Here is a 21,817-nt window from a genome sequence, read left to right as displayed (position 1 = left end):
ACAGTATGGAGGTTCCTCAAAAAATTAAAAATAGAACTATTATATGATACAGAAATTTCACTTTTGGGTATTTACCTGAAGAAAACAAAACACCAATTTTCTACCAAGTTCGTTTCTTGGGGGCTTTTCTTGGTAACTGGAGTTTCTCATGGAATGCGGTGCTGTCTACCTTAGAGATTTGAAAATGTTTTGTGGAAAGAGAAAAGGAAGAAAAGAAACAAGGTAGTTACTTGTTTTTACTCACTGTAGACACAAACCAAGAAATAAAAGCATGATGTTAGTTACCCTTCATATTTTGAGTAGATTTTCCTGTTTCATGACTTTCAGTTCTAAACTCCAATACGTGTCAGTCTTAGTTCGCAAGGGTAAATCAGGTTTGCGTCCAAACTACCCTCAGAAGGCTAATTCCAGAGCCAGGGCCAAAGAGATTTCTGGTTGGGGGTTCTCAAACCCTACATCAGAAAACTGACCACACGATACCCTCTCTGCTGGTTTTAAATGCTTGATGACCCTTGGTGTGTTTGGATCCATGCTTCTTAAGACTCACAAAGGACAAACGTTCTGCCCCTATTTGATTGGAAGGCTCAGTAGCCTTTTGCAGTCCGCAGCTCTGTGGCAACGTCCAATTGCATAGTCCTTGTGGCCCAAGACCCTCACCTGGGGGTGGGTTGGAACAGATTCTGACCCACTTTCCATCCCCTGAGTGAAAAGTGGACAAAGGTTCCATAGACCTCCCTTTCGCTTTATTCATAAGGTGGTTGCGTTTTTTGAGCACTAGGCCTTGTTCTTTGGAACTATGTAGCAGTTTCCCCTCAGTTTCCTTCAGTTGTCCTGTGGCTTCTGTAACAACACATCTTTCTTACAGCTCTGTGTTTCTAGTTTCATTGAATATCTCCTTTATGCAAAAAAATGCTCTCTCCCAGCTGGCATGAGACGGTGTCGTGGGATGGCCCCAGCCTTCCCCCACCTTGTGAGCCCTCTCACCACTTAGTTATCAGAAGGGAGATTTAATTAGTCGGAAAGACATTTTAGCAGATTTGACACAAGTGGGAAAACTCAGGTGGGCAGGAAAAGCCACATTTGGTTACTTCTCTAGATTCAATTAAATCCTACCCTTCACGTCCATCCAGGCTGGGGGGTAAACCAAAGGCAGTCACTGTTGAAGCTCCCTTCTCCTCCTACCCTGCCCCCCACCTTCCCCACACCCCCCACACAAGGGGGTCTTATATTCAAAGAAATCCCTCTGGCCTTTAACCCACTTCAGACACTGCAGAGATCAAATCCATTCCACCTAAATGTTTCTGTGAAGTCCAGTGACCTTGGTGCTTACAGCTGGTCTTTGTTGCCAAGGCTCATGGGGTCATATGTCTCAGGCCGAGCATCCCTTCTGTGCCCCTCTTCTCTTCCCACCCTTGGGCAAAGCTTGGGAGCAGAGCACATGACCCAACAACACACAGGACCCACGGAGCCCTGTCTCCTCTCTGGGGACCTCCTCCATTCTTCTTCCTGTCTCACTTTCCTTCTCCCCGGCTTAACCACTTGAAAATGAACTCATTTTCCAAAAAAACCAAAGCCAAGGAAGACCTTCTCAGATGCCAACTTCTGCTTCCCGCTATACAACACACACCTCCCCTGAGGCAAGGAAGCACGCCCACTTTCTTGGAATGGAGGTAACGTACAGGGAAGACAAAGCAGAATATCTTGATAAATGACCCTGCTGCAATGCGAAGACAATCAGGCTGCCTCCAGTGTTTTGAGCTGCTACATGGATTTGTTCATATATTTGTGGTCAGCTCCTGAGGGTAAATTCCTAAAAGGGTGATTATTGGGCCAGAGGATATGCATAAATAACATTTTAAATAAATATTATTAAATTGAACTTTACCCCAACGTATAGTAGTTTACATTGCCACTAACAAGCCATGACTGTTTCTTTCCCCATATCTTTATCAAACTGAGTTTTGTCAGTTTTTTAAACTTTGCCAAATTGATGGGTATTTTAAAAAAATCTTGCTTTCGTTTGCAATTCTTTGATTGTAACTGAGGCCAAATCCATTTTCCCCATATGTTATTTAGCCATTTTAACTGTCTGTTTATATTGTGTTTATTTATCTGATGGGGCATTCTTTTTCTCACTGATTTCTAAGACTTTTGGTATATATAAATGCTATCAGCCCATGATTCAGGGCCAGTCTCTAAGGCATAAGAGATCACCCTAAGGCCCCATAAAATTAGTCATTTTCATCCTCAACTAAAACAGGGAACCCCCTTCAACAGAGCAGTCACTGCTCTGACACCACAGAAGCGCGTCCGCGGTGGGACCTGACCTCCCCAGCTGGAAGGACACTGACTCCTGTCATCTGGGAGCCCCGGTCCACCGGGCTTTCTCTCCACCTGCTGGGCTCACTTCCGGAGAGTCAGACACACTGTTATGTGTGCTGCCGACACCCTCCACACCCACCTAGTGAGTGGGGCTTAGGGTGGGGGCGCTGGCCGTGAAGAACGTATATATGTGTGACAACTGTCTTTCTGTGTAAATCATTACCTTAAGGCAGAGTTCCTAAACTTTTCTGTGACACAGACTCCCGGGACAGTGTTTTGAAGCCTGTGGACCCCTCTTCAGATTAGATCTTTTTTTTTTCCTTTTGGCCGTGCCACACCTGTTTGTGGGATCTTAGCTTCCTCACCAGGGACTGAACCCTGGCGCTCGGCAGTGAGAGCGCAGAGTCCTAACCACTGGACTGTCAGGGAAGTCCCTAGATTTTTAATGTGTGAAATAAAATATACAGGATTACAAAAGAAACTAATTATGTTAAATTGTCCTTGTCAAAATAGCTTTTCAAAACAAATGTGTGATACAGAAATGTACGTATATTTTTACATATATACATACATAATTTTATTACCTCATCAAGTAAGGAGGTCTAGCCATGAGTCTAATAACGACCATAAACTTGGAATTTAGTGCTAAGGTTAAATTATATCTGTGACAACTATAACATAACATAAAAATATCTGATTTCTACTAGTGATGAAGTCACAGGTGACAAAAATACTAATGTAGTTAATTGACTATATTCATAATTGAAAGACATGCTAAGTTTTAGTCAGATCGGCTGGAGGTTGGAGAAAATAAGATAAAATTTTTTTCCCATCCAAGTTCACGGGCAGTCTGAGTTCAGGGGATTGTTAAGAGCCTTTTTATAAGGGGCAGAAACACCAGTGCTAATTCAAAGGAGAATTGTGCTACCCGTACTTTCCTTTAGAAGACCCTGAAACATCTGTCTATCATGAATTTTGTTGTTCAGAAGTTTTACATTTTTATAGAGTCCAATTTTAACTTTGTAGTTTCTGAATTTCCTGTGTGCTTTATTGATAGGCAGGGGTTTTAATCAAAAGGAAGCAAGAGTGAAGCTGTAATAGAGCTCAGTGAAGTCAAACCCTCCTCTTTGGGGCTACAGGAATGGGGTTGGTACAAGGCAGTCTTCCTGGAGAGTTGTCTGTAATCTCCAGCCCGACCAATCTGGAAGAGTCTATAAACTGGGCCTGATATGTTAATAAAGGCCTTTCCCAACCAAAGAGTATAAAAATATTTACCCATGTTTTCTTATAGTATTTTTAATAGCATAAAATATATTCAAGTTCTTCTATCTGAAGTTTATTTTGATGTAAGGAGTGAATTTGGAATCTAGCTTTATTTTTAACCAAATGAACAGTTGGTTGTCCCAGTCTCATCTTCTTTCCACTGATTCGAAACGCCATCCTTAGGGTATACTGTATTCCTGGGTGTATTTGAGTCTGTGGCTTGAGATCCTATACATTCCATTAATATTCCACAATGTTTAATCAATTGGCTTTATAATTCATTTAATACTGGATTCTTATGGATTACTTGGAAATATAGTAATCATACTTTATAGCTCTGAGCCGGGGAAAAACGGAAAAAAACAGTTACCCTTTTAATGTGAGAAACATCCTTTGCCTTTGTCTAGTTCACCATCTTCTCTCTGTGTGTCTTTTCTCATTGGGCCTGGTCACTTCTGGCTTCCTTGGAGTTTCTCTTCTGAATCATTCTGACAGAATTTCTTATTTTATGTGCTTCTATCATCATAAGGCATCCTGTTCTCCATCTTATGACTAAGCAACTGATTCCCTAATTAGAATATGATCTAGTCATGACCATTCATATATGTTAAAAAATCAAATTTTGTTCTATACTTTAAAGAAAGTATTAATGAAAAATTATGCATCACATGTGGTCACTGTGTTTTCACTGGAACAATGGAAATCCCCAGCCTTTCTCTTTGATGAATGTTCCCTCCTTCTGACCCCTTTCCCACCTCCCCCTTCATCTTGTCATCGCATATTATTTCAGAGCTCACATTAAATGTCACTTATTCAAAGAGTAAGGGTACCCTGTTATATGCTCTCCTTATGTATAATCGTTTTTAATTATATATTTAATTATTAGCTTAATATTGATCTCTTTTGCTAGATTCTAAATTCCATGATGACTGTGACCATATTTGCTTTGCTGTTTCAGTATTCTCAGTGCCTAATTCAGAACTTGGTACGTAGCAGGAGCTCCATAAATCTTTGTTGATTAAACCACAGTTATTCTTATCTCCAAAAAGGCAGCATAACATCAAGATATGAGCTTGGCTTAAAGTCAGAATGCCTGGGTCTAAATCTGATATACCATTTATTACATGTATCATCACAGGCATATTATTAAGCTTGTCAGTGACTCAGTTTACTTTTCTATAAAATGGACATCTATAGCATGAAGTTTTATGAGGATTAAGTGTGCAATGTGGCCACAAGAACTCAGTGAATGTCAGCTGTCACCATCATGGTCATCACTGGAGAGGAAGTTGTTTGAAGGAAAATAAAGATAAGGCATGGAAGACATTAAAAATCTCACTTCACATCAAGTTCTTTCTTGGGCTCTTTCAAGTGAGGACAAAAAAAAAAAAAATAGTTTGGCAAAGATTCCTAAAAGCATCAACTTACGAGCAGATGAGAAGAAATAGACACACACCCCTTCCTCTGCAAACACATGAGCTCTTTATTCCTTTAACCCAAAATGCTTCCATTGAGAGAAACTTGCATGATCACAAATGAACTTCTAACAATGCCAGCAAACTTTCTGATGTAGTAACTTATATCTAGCAGAATCATAGCTAGATTGCATAGGAGAATCATAAGGGACAATGGCTAGTGGAAGCCTTGCATTTGCCTGCAAACTGCTGGCCAGTGGTGTCCATTATCAGCTCCCAATTCCACACCAAATGCCTTGATGTAATAAGTGCCATCATCTAGGTCACCATCATCAGCATCATTACTATAGTAATTGAATACCTGCCAGTTGAAACCTCATGGAAAGTTTATTTCCTTATTTGTGAGTTGTTTCTCCACTCCAAGGTATGCCTGATTTATATACCTGTGCTTGGCACTGTAACATTTCTGTGGAAAGAAAAAAATAGCCAAAAGCAGTTCTTTCTTCAACCATTAAAGGCATAAGCAGTTTATGACCACCAGGATAAGCAACATACACATCACTTAAATTTAAAACAAAAGAGAAAGAAGCTTCGTATCCCACTTATCCTTTTATTACATCAAAATTCTTCAAAAATTAAAAATAACCTCTTGCTGTATTCCTGAGAGATCATGTATCTTCCTTTCTGAAAATCCTTTCAAGATGCTTCCATAAGCCTGGCCTGATCCTGTAAGGATATGGGAGTGATTCACAGTACTGGGAAGACCCAGTGCTCCCTGATGGCCTTCCTGCCTTAGGCATTTCTTACAGTCTGCAGCTTCCACGTTCTGCAGTAAATGGAAGCCAGTCCTCAAAGCACCATCCTGCAATCAGGAAGAGTGGTTACAGCAGGCACACATACACACTCAAGACCCCAGAAGGAAGAACAAAGATGGGCAGGCGTTGAGAGATGTGGCAAGAAAAACTGAAAGCTTCTTCAGAATAGTAGGAACCCTGACATTGCTTAAAAACAGAAGGGAAGCAGTTTGAATCATGGCACAGCAAAAGAATGGGAAACAAGACCTCACTCCTGTTGATTTAGCCCTTTCCCTTTTGTATTTCTATTTTAGCAGAATTCAGAATGGCTGGTGGCAAGGTTTCGAAGGACTCTAGGTCAAGACAAAGATGGCTTCTGCTTCAGGGAGTCATGTTGGATTTCCCATATGAAGTACTCACTGACCCATGGAAAACAGAATGGGCACGTGGCTGCCTCTCTATTCAGAGCAGCCATCCTGGAGGACCTCAGGGCAGTGGCTCTTGAACTGGCAGCAACCACATCTAAGTATAACAAGGTGACAAGTGTCAGATTCCTCCCTTGTAACCTGCCATTCCTGGAGATACAGGTTTGGAGTCTCTCTTAAGGCAACAGTTGGTGTTGCCTTAAGAGAGACTCACGGTGTAATTCTACACATTCACAGTCCTCTGATGGGGAAGAAAAGATAACAGGAAGAATTTAGATACCTGAGTTTCTCATTACCTCAGAACTCTAGACATTTGAATGATTTTCCAGTAACAGTGATTCCAGTGGCTTATTTCACTCTGAAAAACACAATTTTGCCTTTCTTTAATTTTATTTCAGCAAGTTAGATGTGTGATAACCTTTTTAGAAACCAATTTCTGCATTTGGTTTTAACTGTATTTAGGTGTTAATGCAGTTTGAAGAATTTATTAATCCTGAAGTAGTGGGTTTGAACTGAGTTGACTATTTTTCATTGTGATGCAGAAGTTGTAGCAACAAACATGTGGTTTTGTGCAGATTTATTTGGGAACAGCAAGTTCATATCCAAAACTTAAAAAAGAAGAGGGAGGAAAAGGAAGGGGAGGGGGAGAAGGGGAAGAAGGGACAAAGGAGGGGGAGGAAGTTGGTAGAAGAGAGGTAGGGAGCCCAGGAAGAGAGGGGGGATATCTGAGAACAAGGTAGCAGGGGATCCTTTTGGAAGGTAGTTGAAGGAAGTGATATTGTTGAGAAGCCAGTGAGCGCCATGAGGCTGCTGGAAGAGGAGTGGGTGGATTGATACAAATCCACTCCTGGCTGCCCCAAACTTTTCAGCGAGCATTCCTTTGGTCGTCTGTGGGCAGAGGAGATGCCACAGAGTAGAGCTTAACAATGAAAAGAAGGGTAAGAAAGTGGCCCATTCTCCTGGGCCAGGCCCAGCTGATAGCAGTCCCAGTCAAGTCTCCTTTGGGGCAAGGAACTTAGCCTAATGAGCCCCAACATCACCAGCACTCACTAAATGTTTAAGAACACAAATACCGCAATCGCTTTTAAAATATCTAGCTATTTCTCTTCAAATGTGGGTTGAATTTTCTTTCGCAATATGAACAATGTTCCTGCCAATTTTAAAGTTTACAGCTCCAGCTGTTAGTGAGTTATGTAAGAGCAAAAGTGATCAAAGGGCCTCAAGAGTGGAAAATGCATTTTCCCCCTTGGTTGCATAACCCCCCAATGGAATGGGCAATATAATCGAAGCATCATCTGCCCACACCCCCTGCTCCTCACTGCTACCTCTACAAGCAAAAAAAAAAAAAAGAAAGAAAAGAAAGGAGAAGAAAAGAAATAAAAAGAAAAAAAAATCACCTTGGAGGAAAAAAAAGGACATAAAAAATGTTGTTGCACTGAAATTTACAATGCCCAAGCATTTTTCAAAAGAAAGTTGCAAGCAACTAAAATAGGTTAAAGTAAAAACCAAATTCCTCTCAACTCAAGGGGGCTTTCCCTAAAAAATATGAACTCAGTATGTTAAAAATACAGTTCGTTGTAGCCAGCATGATATTCTAATGCCGTTGTTTTCTGAATGTCACTCTTCCTATTGGTCTTTTAATCCTTTCAGAACAGGGAACTTATCTTCTTGTCATGGCCTCCCTAGTCCCTGGCATATCAAATGCCCAAATAAGGATTATAGAAAATGTGACTTTAGTCATATATCTGCAGAAGCCTAGACGTGATGCAGTGTCAGCTTTTGGAAGTAAGAGTCAGAGTCCTGATAAAGGCCAAATAGGTGTTATTTGCCCATAGTTCTCTTTTTCCTTATAGATCTAATTTCAGAAAGAATAATAAAAGCTGAACAAAGTCAGGTGACAGAAGTGGGCAAAGGTAGCCGTCTCTGTATAAGCCCTTAGCAAAAACTCGAGAATTTCCTTGGGGTTTCAGACACCAATGGCCTGTCCTTTCCATTTCTGGAAATGTCATCTACCAGACTGTATTAACCCTTGCCCAGAGTCCCAGTGGGTAATGATTATGAGAAGCCTGGGCCCAGCTGACACCATGTTCCCCAAAGAATGACCCAATTGCCACTTGGCAAATTATAGTCCCGGATCCAGGATATACTCAGTTGATGGACAGTATAATTTAGATTTATAACACCTACTTCAAAAGTCTGGGGCGCTGTATCCTCAATGAAGAGATTTCACTCTAGCGGGAGGAAGGGGAAGCTAGAGAGGAATCCTAAAGGGCTAGTGAAGGAGACTGGGAAGATGGCAGGATGGTCCTTGTTAATTTTAAGACACGCTTGCCTCTTCTCTGCGGTGGTACTGGCACTCATTGCCTTCTTGGTGTTTCCACTCCACCATCCCTTTGTGGCCCTTTCATTTTTCTGGTCTTTATCACCTATTGAAGGAAGCAGAGGAGGATTTGTGAACTGGAAAAATGTTCAGTTAGAGGAAACTGAGACCCTTCCAACTCTCAGGTTCTCCCATTTATACGCATTTCAATAACCTTCTCATGGGTCAGCATTCACCCTTTATCTTTTCGATCCCTTCCCTATAGTATAGAAGCATCAAATTACTTTCATTGTTTCACTCTCTTCCTCAGAGGCTGAAAATGTCCTCCCACCTGCCCCTAGCCTACTGAATGAAGGTCTGTGCTGCTTAGCCTGGCTTTCATCAGCCTTTCCAACATTGGTCTAAACCTTTCTCTTCTGCCTTATCTGTTCTCTTGCCCGGAAACACTGCCTCCTCCTGAAATATGCCCATCTTTTGACATCTCGTCCAAGTACATTTAATCTCATTTCTCCAGGCCTTTCTAGTATCTCAGGCCTCCGAATTCCTGCAGAATGTGTGAAGGTTCATGTACTATCAGCTTTCCATGCCCTGCTGGACCCATGGGTTAAATCTCTGTGCGGCCACAGTGCCTCCTAAATGTCACGGACCTTAAAGGGAGCTCCAGCACAGAGTCAGAGGCTCAAGTCTCAGAGCCAGCTCAGCCGTTTGATGTCTCTGTCATCTTGCTTGATTTCCAACCCTGTGTGAGAAGGGACAGGTGCACGACTCAGTTAGAACATGCCAGAAATCTGGGATTGCAGATTGTTTTAACCGTATTGTCAATAGTATATAAATTTATATCTTGGAACACAAATAATTTTTGTAACAAAAATTATGGAAAGGAAAATTTAACTAAATCTTGGCTGCAGAGTGCCCATAGAAATTGACTCTGTTTTGTAAATATCGATGATTCTTAATCAAAGGTTAAAGGCTTGCCCCCCTTAAGGGATAAAGTAGATCAGAATGTCTGAGAAACATGAGATTTTTGTGGTTATTAAAAAGGCAAAAGGTTAAGAAAACTAACAACTTACTCCATCTTAAATATTACTTTATGTAATATGGAGAAAACAATAAATTAACCATGGGGTTCTCGTGAAAATTAAATAATACAAGATCTGTGAAAGTATTTGCAAAGGTAAGGTTCTATTTAAATGTAATGTGAGTATATATAACAGGTTCTCATTATCTGAGGTTGCTTAGTTAGTACCAGAAAGAGCTTCAACTGAATCCATTTAAAACAGGGCAAGGGACTTCCCTGGTGGTGTAGTGGTTAAGAATCCTTCTGCCAGTGCAGGAGACATGGGTTAGATCCTTGGTCCAGAAAGATCCCACATGCTGCGGAGCAACTAAGCCGATGCACCACAACTACTGAGCCTGCACTCTGGAGTCCATGAGCCACAACTACTGAGCCCGTGTTCCACAACTACTGAAGTCCAAGCACCTAGAGCCCATGCTCTGCTACAAGAAGCCACTGCAGTGAGGAGCCTGCGCACCACAACAAAGAGTAGCCCCCAATCCCCACAACTAGAGAAAGCCCATGCACAGTGACGAAGACCCAGCACAGCCATAAATGAGTATATAAATAAATAATAAATCTTCAACAACAACAAAAAAAAAACACAAACGGCCAAAGTGGACATAGAAAATGGTGGGAAGTGAAAAGTACAATTTAAACTTGGCTTTGAAAATTAAAACTAAAATTTATGAAGACAACTTATTTACCTTACATCTAATAAATTTTAGATTATTATCATGGCTAGGTGCTAAATCTTAGGACAAAGAATTTACAAAATATTGGGGATTTTGGCATAATTTATCTAATAAAATTGCACCATAGCACAATACAATTAATTTTACTTCACCTTTAGGTTTCTCAACATGTTCATAAAAAGGATTATTTTTGTAAAAGCATTCAAAGATTTATCAGTTTTCTTAAGGACTGCTTTCTCTCTGGAAGTCCCATCATGTCACCATCATTGTCAATTTTTCTCTTCTTCAATAATTTACTGATAAAACCCCGCTAGAATTTCATTTGTCAAGAGCTTTCTTTCCAATTGACTATACCTCCAACTTCAATTTCATCATGTTAGAAAATCTTGAATATTTTCTTACTTTGCACATTTGCTTCTCTATTTTGCATTGCTTTCCCAATGTATTTTCAGCTGCTTATAACATCAGCTAGTTATCAAAAAACTGTTAGACAAAACATTGCTGTTATGAGTGAAGGTAGATTTTAGAGTTAAAGAGGTATGTTGGAATGGGTCAATTCATGTTATAATGGTCAATTTATTAGTTTTTTGTGTTATGATGACTTGTTTCCCACTGCAACTTTGCACCTGTAAGGCTCTGGAAAATGCATTCTTAGGATAAGGGGGACTCAATCTCCTTTTTTGTATTTCTAATACAGTCATGTACTTAATGCCTTACTGAAATAAGTACTTGATTACTTTTTTTTTTCTAATTTATTTATTTATTTTTTGGGGGGTACACCAAGTTCAATCACCTGTTTTTTTTGTTTGTTTTTTTTGTTTTTTTTTTAATTTTATTTATTTATTAATTTTTGGGGGGTACACCAAGTTCAATCATCTGTTTTTATACACATATCCCCGTATTCCCTCCCTTCCTTGACTCCCCCCCGCCTCGAGTCCCCCCCACCCTCCCCGCCCCAGTCCTCTAAGGCATCTTCCATCCTCAAGTTGGACTCCCTTTGTTATACAACAACTTCCCACTGACTATCTATTTTACAGTTGGTAGTATATATATGTCTGTGCTACTCTCTCGCTTCGTCTCAGCTTCCCCTTCACCCCCGCCCCCTCCCAAACCTCGAGTTCTCCAGTCCATTCTCTGTATCTGCGTCCTTGTTCTTCTCACTGAGTTCATCAGTACCATTTTTAGATTCCGTATATGTGAGTTAGCATACAATATTTGTCTTTCTCTTTCTGACTTACTTCACTCTGTATGACAGACTGTAGTTCTATCCACCTCATTACATATAGCTCCATCTCATCCCTTTTTATAAATAGCCAGGACATGGAAGCAACCTAAATGCCCATCAACAAATGAATGGATAAAGAAGATGTGGCATATATATACAGTGCTTGATTACTTTTGACTGAATAAGTTATTAATTGATCAAGTGAGTGAATGAATGGAGAAACTGGAGGAAGAAATGAACGATGAGCAGCTCTGGGTTCCCACTGCAGAATTTACATTTTAGTAAGAAAGCCACACACAAGAACAGCTAATCTCATTGAAACAGGTAAACACAATACCAGAGAGGAAAAGGGTTTGAGATGTAGACCCAATTTTTCCACTTACAAATGGAATCAATTCATTCAGGGTTCATGATGAAAATGTGTGGATTCTCACTAGGTCTGTCCCTTGGCAGAGTTGTAAAGGAATAATATTTATAAAATTAAAAATGTAATAAAAACTGGCACCTATCTTGTGTTGAGGAACAATTTTGTTCCTTATACACATTATGTTAGAGATTCTCACATCAGGGAGTCCAAGAGGTCCACAGAGCTACAGGATAAACAGTCATCTCAGGGAAACATTTTACTTAAAGACTAGGAGAGTTGGAAAGAAGAATTATATTTTTGGACAGGATATAAACTCGCTATACATCTTTACCATAAAACTTGTTTTCTAAGAAATTTTACTTTTGCAGAAGGTCTTGAGGCTATGTCTGCAGGAAGCACCCCAAAACCTACCCTTGAAGTACCCCCCCAACTTCAGTGCAAAATTTCAGAAAGCTCTCTATTTGTCATTTCATCCTCTCAAGAATTCTGCCACACATGTATCATTACCTTTGGTCTGCATATGAAGAAACTGAGCTACAGAGACATTGTGAGTGAGAGTTCTCAAACTTGCTAGTGACAGAATCCTGCTTTCCCCTAACTGTCCAGCAGGCAAGATGACCCACCCTGTTCCCATGACTCTCTCTGCTTTTTTCTTTCCCTTTGACTGTGTCTCCTCTCCAGATGCCCAATCTCTACGAAGACTCATTCCCTAGATTCCCAGAGAAAACAATCTGAGGATTTGTCTTTACATTTCAGGGTTCCACAGTGGTTAGGTAGTTCAGACTAGCTGCGTTTGAAATAAGGACTGCAGGTACACGGTAATAGAATTGCCCTCAGTGGAGTTTCTCCAGACTAACTGGGGCAATACATTAGGGGTTGGTGCCCTTTCCTCAGATGATACCGAATGAAAAATTTTAGACATGTCAGGCCAGTTCCTTTTTGAAGGGACAGCCAAAGATATATCCAAGAAGTATTGTTACAGCCCACCTTCCCAAGTTTCCATGTAGAGTTGGTGGGTGGGGAGCCAGTCAAGAAGGGGTCTGCTAGCAGCAGAGAGTGGAAGTTTGCCCACTGCCTCTTTCAGTCAACAGATCTTGAGGCCCATTTGACAGTAGACAATCTTTAGCCAGAGTGGAAAAGGGTGAATATGCAAAAAAGATGAACAGTATCTTTAAATAGCTCTAGGGAAAGTCTTTTCCCTGAGGGGGAACCAAGATCCATTTCAGGAATGTGTGGAGGTCTGTTATCTCAGCATTCTACAAAACTGAAATAATAGCCCTGCACCCACCTCTCTGCAACACAGAGAGTAGAGCCATTACCTGCGGGATTTTGGTCCGTTTCTCAACATTTTAGAAAGTCACTTGGCTCTTCTAAAACACAGGAATTTATGAGTTGAAAACAGGCTTAGAATCTCGAGGATTGGCCCAGCACTCCAACTTGTGGACACACCAAAACAGGACGTGATATTCTTTCTTGCTAAGTTCCTATATAATTCTGGTTTGAATGTGTCCGTACTTGTGGTTTCTATTTCTGCCCCAGTTTTGCTTCCTAAACTTCAGAATGTTTGGGTATCTATCTCTCAATCTCTTTCTCTCGCTCTCTCTCCTGTGTGCATGCATGTGTGCACACACACACTTTATTTCTTTAATTGGGATTTTTTTTACATGGCAATTAAAGGATTGCAGAAACCAGAGGCCTTATCTGACCACTTAACCGGGGCTTTCTAAGGAAAATATGATAGAATTTGTTTATCTGGAGGTTTGTCCAAAAAGCAAACATGCAGGAGCCTACACTGAGGCTTTTAGGTAAAGAGTAAATTATTGTTTATAAGAAGAATTGTGAGGAGAGGGCAGATAAATAGTAAGCATTTGTGTGGTTCAGACTATGTGACAAGTACCTTCCTAGGTGTTTTAAGTAATACTCCCAACAGGCTCATAATGTGCAGAACTATTACTATTCCCACCATACAGATGAGAAAGTTGAGGCACAGAGAAGTTAAGTCACTTGCTTAACATACAACGAACCAATGATAGAAGCAGAATTCGAACCCAGGCATTTAGGCTGCCAAGTTTATACTTTTTACTGGTCTCCAGGGCTGCTTTTCTAGTAAATGCATAGCCTTTATTCATCCATCGTAAACTAAACCCTCTATTCTCATTTTTTCTTCCTTTCTCCCTCATTCTTTTCTTTTGCTCTCTATCCCACTGTTTAACCCAACATAAGACCAGTCCTTTTTTAAGCATTTGCTATACTTAACCTTGCAAGTTGTTCCTCATTCATTCAGAGGGTAAGAGGACATTTCCGTTGAAGATGCTTAAAGATAGAAATAAGATTTGCTTATTTAAAGCATACATAGAAAATAGTTTCTTTTCTTTATGCGTCTTAGAAGAATCTTTCTTCTGACGGTTAGTAAAAATTTCCCTACTTTGCTCTTACTCTGTGGATTGCAAAAAAGAAAAACATACGATATTTGGCTTTATCAGTCTTCCTTAACATTTTAAGGGCTTGAGTCCAATCCGTATAGGTTGGTTTTCGGTTGGACTCACCAGGCGAAATTCTGTAACACACATATTATCCACTGAGCTGAAGCCATTGCTGGTTCTTTATCCTCTGAACTGTAGTCATTTCCATGGTAATTTTCTTATTTCTGTGGTATTTTTTTTGAGATTCTGTTTTTGAGTTTCCCATCAAACCGAAAACAGATTTCTCTTTCCCATTCCAGCCCATTCTGTTCTTTTAAGGTGGAGGTCAGCGGTGAGGTAGGGCTGGTTTCCACCGCCCACTAGACTGTCAGTTGCTGGAAGCCTAGAACCAATGATAGCATCTTTGCTTCCTGGTGCCTGGCAATGCTAGCATGTAATAGTTGCTTAGTAATTGCAGGTTTAATGACTGAAACAGTGAATACGGGAATTCTTCCCTCCATGTTGGCCATCTTCCTCTTTCAGACTTTGGAGATAATATCTGCCTCCAATTTACCCAAGAATTCCTCCCCACTATGTATGCCATTACTAAATGAGGAGAATCCTAAACCGAGAATGGGTAGATGATGTAAGCCAGCCAGCTTCCTCCTAGTTCAGGATATCCTCTGCCAAACTATTGAATTAAAACCTTGTCCCAAAGTGTTGCTAATTGCTGAAGACTGGTACATGAAGGTTTATTATATTATTTTCTCTACTTTTGTGTATGTTGATAAGTATGTATAACTTGTTAAAATCTGCCTACATGGAATGTTACAGTTAAATTAGGATAATAGTGATTTTTTTTATCTCTTTATTGGAAAATAATTGCTTTACACTCTAGTACCAGGTTTTGAGGTACACCAAAGTGAATCAGCTGTATTTATACACATATTCCCATATCCCCTCCCTCCAGTGACTCCCTCCCGCTTTCCCTGTCCTGGCCCTCTAAGGCATCACCCATCATTGAGTTGATCTCCTTTTGTTATACAGCAGCTTCCCACTGGCTATCTATTTTACAGTTGGTAGTGTATATATGTCTATGCCGCTCTCTCATTCGTCCCAGCTTCCTCTTCGCCCCCCGCCCCCCAACCCCATGTGTTCCAGTCCATTCTCTGCATCTGCATCCTTATTCTTGCCCTGTCACTGGGTTCATCAGTACCATTTTTATTTTTTAGATTCCGTATATATGAGTTAGCATCCAGTATTTGTTTTTCTCTTTCTGGCTTACTTCACTCTGTATGACAGAATCTAGGTCTATCCACCTCCTTACATATAGCTCCATTTCATTCCTTTTTATGGCTGAGTAATATTCCTTTGTATATATGTGCCACATCTTCTTTATCCATTCATCTGTGGATGGGCATTGCAGCACTATTTACAATAGCCAGGACATGGAAGCAACCTAGATAATAGTGATTTTAAAGGAAGTGGTTAGTATGAAGGAGTCCACTCAAATCTTTGAACTATCATTGCAAAAGAAGCTATTTATGGGGCTTCCCTGGTGGTGCAGTGGTTAAGAATTTGCCTGCCAATGCAGGGGACATGGGTTCGAGCCCTTGTCCGGGAAGATCCCACATGCCGCAGAGCAACTAAGCCCATGCACCCCAACTACTGAGCCTGAGCTCTAGAGCCTGTGAGCCACAACTACTGAGCCCGAGTGCCACAACTACTGAAGCCCACACGCCTAGAGCCCATGCTCTGCAACAAGAGAAGCCACTGCAATGAGAAGCCCATGCACCACAACGAAGAGTAGCCCCCACTCACCACAACCAGAGAAAGCCTGTGCACAGCAATGAAGACCCAACACAGCCAATAAATAAATAAATGATTAAGTAAATTTTAAAAAAAAGAAGCTTTAATATTTCTTTTACCCATAGTAGAGTACTGATTTAAAATTTTATTTAGAGCTAGCAAAAAGCATTTTAATTTAAAACTAGATGACTTCTTTGGAAACAATATTTGTTCTTTATCTTCCTTATGGAATGTGGGGCCTGGAGGACTCTCTTACCACAAAGTGGTCAATCAGTTCCAAAATGCTGAAGGAATCTAGGTTGTAATGCTGACATTTTCTAAGGACTTACAACATAAAATGGTAGCAGTGAGAAAATAAACTGAAAACTTTAAGCATATATGATAATTCTGTGTGTATGCATGTGTGTCCCTATATGTTAGACAAATATTTACAGCAAGAGATCTTTCCACTTAAAGGAAATGGGAAGATGTCAGCTATAGCCATTAAAATTGCAAACACTGATAGCTCAGAAATGTTCAAACAGCAGGTTCCTGTTTCTAGCCCTGCAATTAGACTCTTCTATACAGTTGTGTTAATTGAATAACAGGCACTACAGTATCTTTATGTTAATACATCCACTTCAAACAGATTGGACAGTGGCTTTTTATGGCAGTAATGACCCTTAGCTTATTGGAATTTTTTTAAAAATTGAAATAACTTACACAAAGAAAGGAAGTAAACTTAAGCGAGTATTCCTTCGTGTTCAGGATTTTTAGAAGAAAGTGGGATCTGGGCTGCATAGACCTGTGATTCAGTATCCACTGCTTGCTCCCACCATACATGTTTCTGAAGTTCCCTGGTGTCTCAATTTCCCACTTTGCTTAACATGCAGAGATCATTCAGTTTAAAATTGAAACCAACAATTTAGAAATACATACAAGGATTATTCTTACATTTCTCATTGGGGTTTTTCCTCAAACATGTAATATCTGAAGAACTTGGTCCAAACCCCTTGAGAAAAACAACGCTTATCCCTATTTGAAATTTAGTTCTTTCTTTTTTGTGAGGAGGGCTGGTTTGTGTTTGATAGCTTTCTGTTACCATATGTATTCCTTAGTACTGTAAAGATTTAAGAAGCTTCTGAAATTCAGTATTAGCAGAGATACATGTCCACCTACATAGATGTGAAGATAGGGGCCTCAAAGGAGATGTGAAGATAGGGGCCTCAAAGGAGATGTGAATGCATCCGCAAATCAGATGACAGCATCTCAATACGGTGATGGCTGGTGGGGACGCTGGGGAGATTGGCTACCCTGCATGTAGGATCTGAGTCCCCAGTAGAGTGCACATGATGAGGCCACAGCCATTTTTCAAAGACAAAACACTTGAATTCTCTCCAAAATCAGAGATTGGCAAGGTCTTGGGCCAGGTATTCGGCAATACGATTAGCTCATTTTCAGATGCTGTACACATCTTATCTGATTTGAATTGATTCAGTATGATTTCTCCAGAAGAGTTTAAAAACTGAGTAAATATTAAGCTGTTCTCACTGTGTTAGCCAAACGCAATTAATTTCAGTCAGTATAATCCTAACAAACTAAGATGCTACGAATGGAACGTTTTGAGTTCCGCTGACGCACTTCAAATGAAAGTAGATGCAGTTGAAGCCAATTGCATGACTAGCTGGCATAGTCAGAATTCTTTGTTTTAACATTACTTTACTATGTGTCTCCATGTTAAGCGTATGCCCGGCTCTCCACCAGTCTGAAGCTGTAATACACTGAAGTACCGCATTCAACTGTTAGTCCTTGCAGGAGGACAACCTTTGATCACAAATCCCTTTGGCCATCCACTCCGCGTTACCAGATCAAAAATGGGGCTATTTATTTCATTTGGCATAGATTGGAAAATTAAATCAACACATCACCAAACGCAAGCTCCAGAAGATGTGGCTCAGACAGGGCTCATAGTGCAGGCCCAGAGAAACAGTTTTATGGCACATAAAATGTTTATTATGCTTAAAATCTAAATTTATTTTTAATTTTTTTCAAGGCTGTCAGTGGGAGGATTGCTGGCCTATAGCAAACTGCAGATTGTAAAAATTGTTCCACAATGAAACAACATCTTTTTCCACAGTGACTGTGGTCCAGGTTCTCACAGCAGTGTTGTTACCACACTGGGTCACGGCCAGGTATCTTGGAGGTTAGACAAATACAGCCAGCTAAGGAAATCCTAAATGATAGTTCTGTCACAATGTTCTTACCCATCTTCCTCCCAGACCCCAAACCACTGGCTTCCCTGACACTGGGCCAGGACACATCCTTCCCTCCTGCCCCACTTTTTCACACAATGGCCAGCATTCTGCACCACTCTTGGCCCATGGTTTGGCTTATGCTCCCAGGGCCTTGGAATTCATCTAGCAGAGGAGCTCTCATAACCCAAACTTCCTGTGCAGACTTCAAACACACACACAAACACCAGGACCAGTGCTCATGGAGCAAGAAAATAACACTAAATACACAAACTCTCTCCTCAAACCTGCCAGCAACATCATAATAAATCCTCCCTTGTTGCCTTCGGTGGAAGAAACACTTCTGGGATCACTTCTTCTCTACTTGTGGGATGAAGCATCCTCCAAACCCCAAAAATGTAGCCTAGATTCTTTGCAGGCAGCCTCTTTACTAAGCTAGTTTCTGAAATAAAAAGTTACTCTCTGAAGATATTAACAAAATCCCCCTTTTAAGCACCAAATGTTACTTCCCCCTAAATCTGTTTGCTTTCTACAAAAGCTTACACTCTGGTAGAGGAAATATATATACACACATGCAAATAATCATAATGTGAGACTTCTATGCATCAGAAAATGAATATATAGAACTCAGGTCTCTTCTAGCAAAGACTTTAAACAATTGCAATTAGATTTTCTGCTCAAGGGATGGAAAAGCCTCCTGAGATTTGAATTCAACCCTAAAGGCATACATTCAACCAATATGTACCCTCAGAAAAAGCTCTTCCTCTCCCCTATCATACTTTCCAAGGAAGGAGTATGAACTTTGCAGAAATAGTAGGGATTTGTAGCTGAAAGTTACTACTTAGAGGAAGAGGGGAACTGAAGATTCAGATGGTCCATGCTCTGCAAAGCCATTGCTTGAATGCCCAAGGCTTCAGGTGCCCAATCATCTTCCTTCTTTCCCATGTACTTTTTAGCAGCAGCTCTGAGTTCCATAGGCAGAAGTTTCGTTGAGTAGATCTAGTCCCAGCTTTAGGTAAGGGAGTCTAAACAGCAGTCTTCGTTTTTATTTGTCCTATTCATGGCCTCAATTCAGAGTCACCGGAATGGCAAGTCAAGGAAAATGTTGTGATTCCTCTCTGGCCTACTAGGGTCAAAAGATTCCCTCCTTTTGCTGTGGGTGGTAGGGGCCAGGGTAGGGGTAGAGGTTCTCATCAAAGACACTCAAAGACTCCTCCAATTCTGGACCTGTCTTCTGGCTATCATGAAATTCTGTGTTTCTCTAGAATTGAAACTAATGACTTAAAAAAAAATCTCTGGCAAAAGTAAACACTTTCTGTTTATGGACCAACAGTAGAAAAAAGCTATTAGAACCCAAGTACTCCTAAGAAAATTAAGATCTTTGGGTAGCAAGACCTCAAAACAACACAGTATGCAGCAAACCACCATGAATCATATTTTCCATCAATAAAAAGTTCTTAAAACTTGTGTGAACTTTAATTGGACAATGATCATAGAGCTCCAGACAATTGGAAGAACATTGGCTCCCAGACACTAAAGATAACTGTAATAAGATGAGTAGGTTTGAGCAAGTTTCTTAAAAGTGTGCTGAACCAAACACAGTTAGGATCTGGGTGGTGCCTTTAAGGATACAGAGCACATATGTGTCTTGCTGAGGACCAGAGGCCTCAAATGAGTCTCCTTAGGTAGTATGATTTGGGAAGACCTGATAAAAAGCCCTTTAGTATTTCTTTCATGAGAGGTAAAATTTATGCCATCAGAGATTCATTATTTGGGGTTAGGATTTTGGTTTTTAATTTTTTAATGAAATTCACATACTCCTAGGAAGCAGTATGACATTAGCATTAACAACCAACTGAAATGGCAAATCAGTAAATTCTCTAGAGAGCAAAAGAATGAGTCAGAGGGATGAATTTTGGTGGAAATGATTACTTCACAGAGTTAAAACGATGAGCACATAAATCCCATTAAGAGGAATCCTGGATAGCCAAAAACTTAACACAAAGTAATAAATCTCCAGTGGCATGAGTTCCTCTATCCCTCAAATTACAATACCCGGGACTCAAGTTTCCCCCAGCAAAGACTTTAGATAATTGCAATTAGATTGTTTTAATTACATTATATACATACATTGTTAACATATAGTATGTATAGGTATATGTACAGTTTCATGACATGCAAGCCTGTGGTCTTCTCCCTTAGACAGGATGTTTCCATCCTACCCCATCCCAGGCAGAGGATAAGATAACCAACCAACCAACTCTGCTGGAGGCATCACAGGCATTACAGGCCTATTCATAACAATTGCCCAGACTTTCTTATTTTCCTGTCAGTTTTGCTCCTGTTTCTTGCTCCTGCTTTCTTCCAGTTCTGTTCATACCTAACTGGGTGTCTAGTCCTGTGTCTGCTCTTGCCTTCTGCATTTTGAAAGTGAATGTTGTTTCTCTGGTTATGTTTCATACCTGACTTAAGCTCACCATCCTACAGTTTTGCTTCCTGAGCACCGGGTTAAATCGCTACAAAACACAGTTTGGCTTCGATGTTGCCTGGAGGGGTTCTGGGCAGGGCAGGGTCCTAGGAGTCCTAACTGACATGCCCTGCTGCTGTGGTCAATAGGTGTCCCATATTGTATTCTCATGATGGCTTCGTCCCATAGAGAAGAAATGATGGAGATCTTGGCTCCCAGCTAATGTCAGCCCAAAGAAGCTTGGAGAATTTAAAGCAGTGAAGGTTATAGTAACATTTTATGACATTTATTTGTCTGTCTTTACCCTAATTACAAAAGTGCATGTTATTGTAGAAAATCTGGAAAATTTTTTTAAAAAGTGAAAAAAGATAATCTAAAATTACCCATAATGCTATCTCCCAGATATAATATCTGTTAACATTTTTGTTTATAATTTTCCAATATTATCTTATATGTAAGTACATGTTTACGTAGCAAAATTAGACTCACACTAATCATTATGTTTTGCTTTTATTTAACTTCATTTAATATATTCAATGACTATTTCCTATGTTGTTAACTGATTATATTCAATTTGAAAAGTCTTTTATAAAAATTCCATGAATTTAATATAATGGGAATCTGGCTATGAATAAATATGACAGATATAATTAAACAAACAAGTAGGTCTACTAGAGATAACCATAAAGTACAATCTAAACACAACTTAGTGATCTAGACTCTTTCTGAGGTAGCATCATTTGGGGTAGTGTTCCTCAGTGGTAAATCCAGACCATAAGACAAAGACAGAATCTCACTCTAGAGCATTGGACATGGAATCAAATACCCTAGTATACAAGTTGAAATCAGTGATATATTCATCAACAAATTCCTTGGACATTTGATTTTAATTTTAATTTTATATTGCAGTATAGTTGAGTAACAATATTGTGTTAATTTCAGGTGTACAGCAGAGTGCTTCAGTTATACATACACATGTATCTATTTTTTTTCAAATTCTTTTCCCATTTAGGTTATTACAGAGTATT

Source organism: Hippopotamus amphibius, chromosome 1 (assembly GCF_030028045.1).
Source record: "Hippopotamus amphibius kiboko isolate mHipAmp2 chromosome 1, mHipAmp2.hap2, whole genome shotgun sequence".
Lineage (NCBI taxonomy): Eukaryota > Metazoa > Chordata > Mammalia > Artiodactyla > Hippopotamidae > Hippopotamus > Hippopotamus amphibius.
This window is presented reverse-complemented; position numbering follows the sequence as displayed.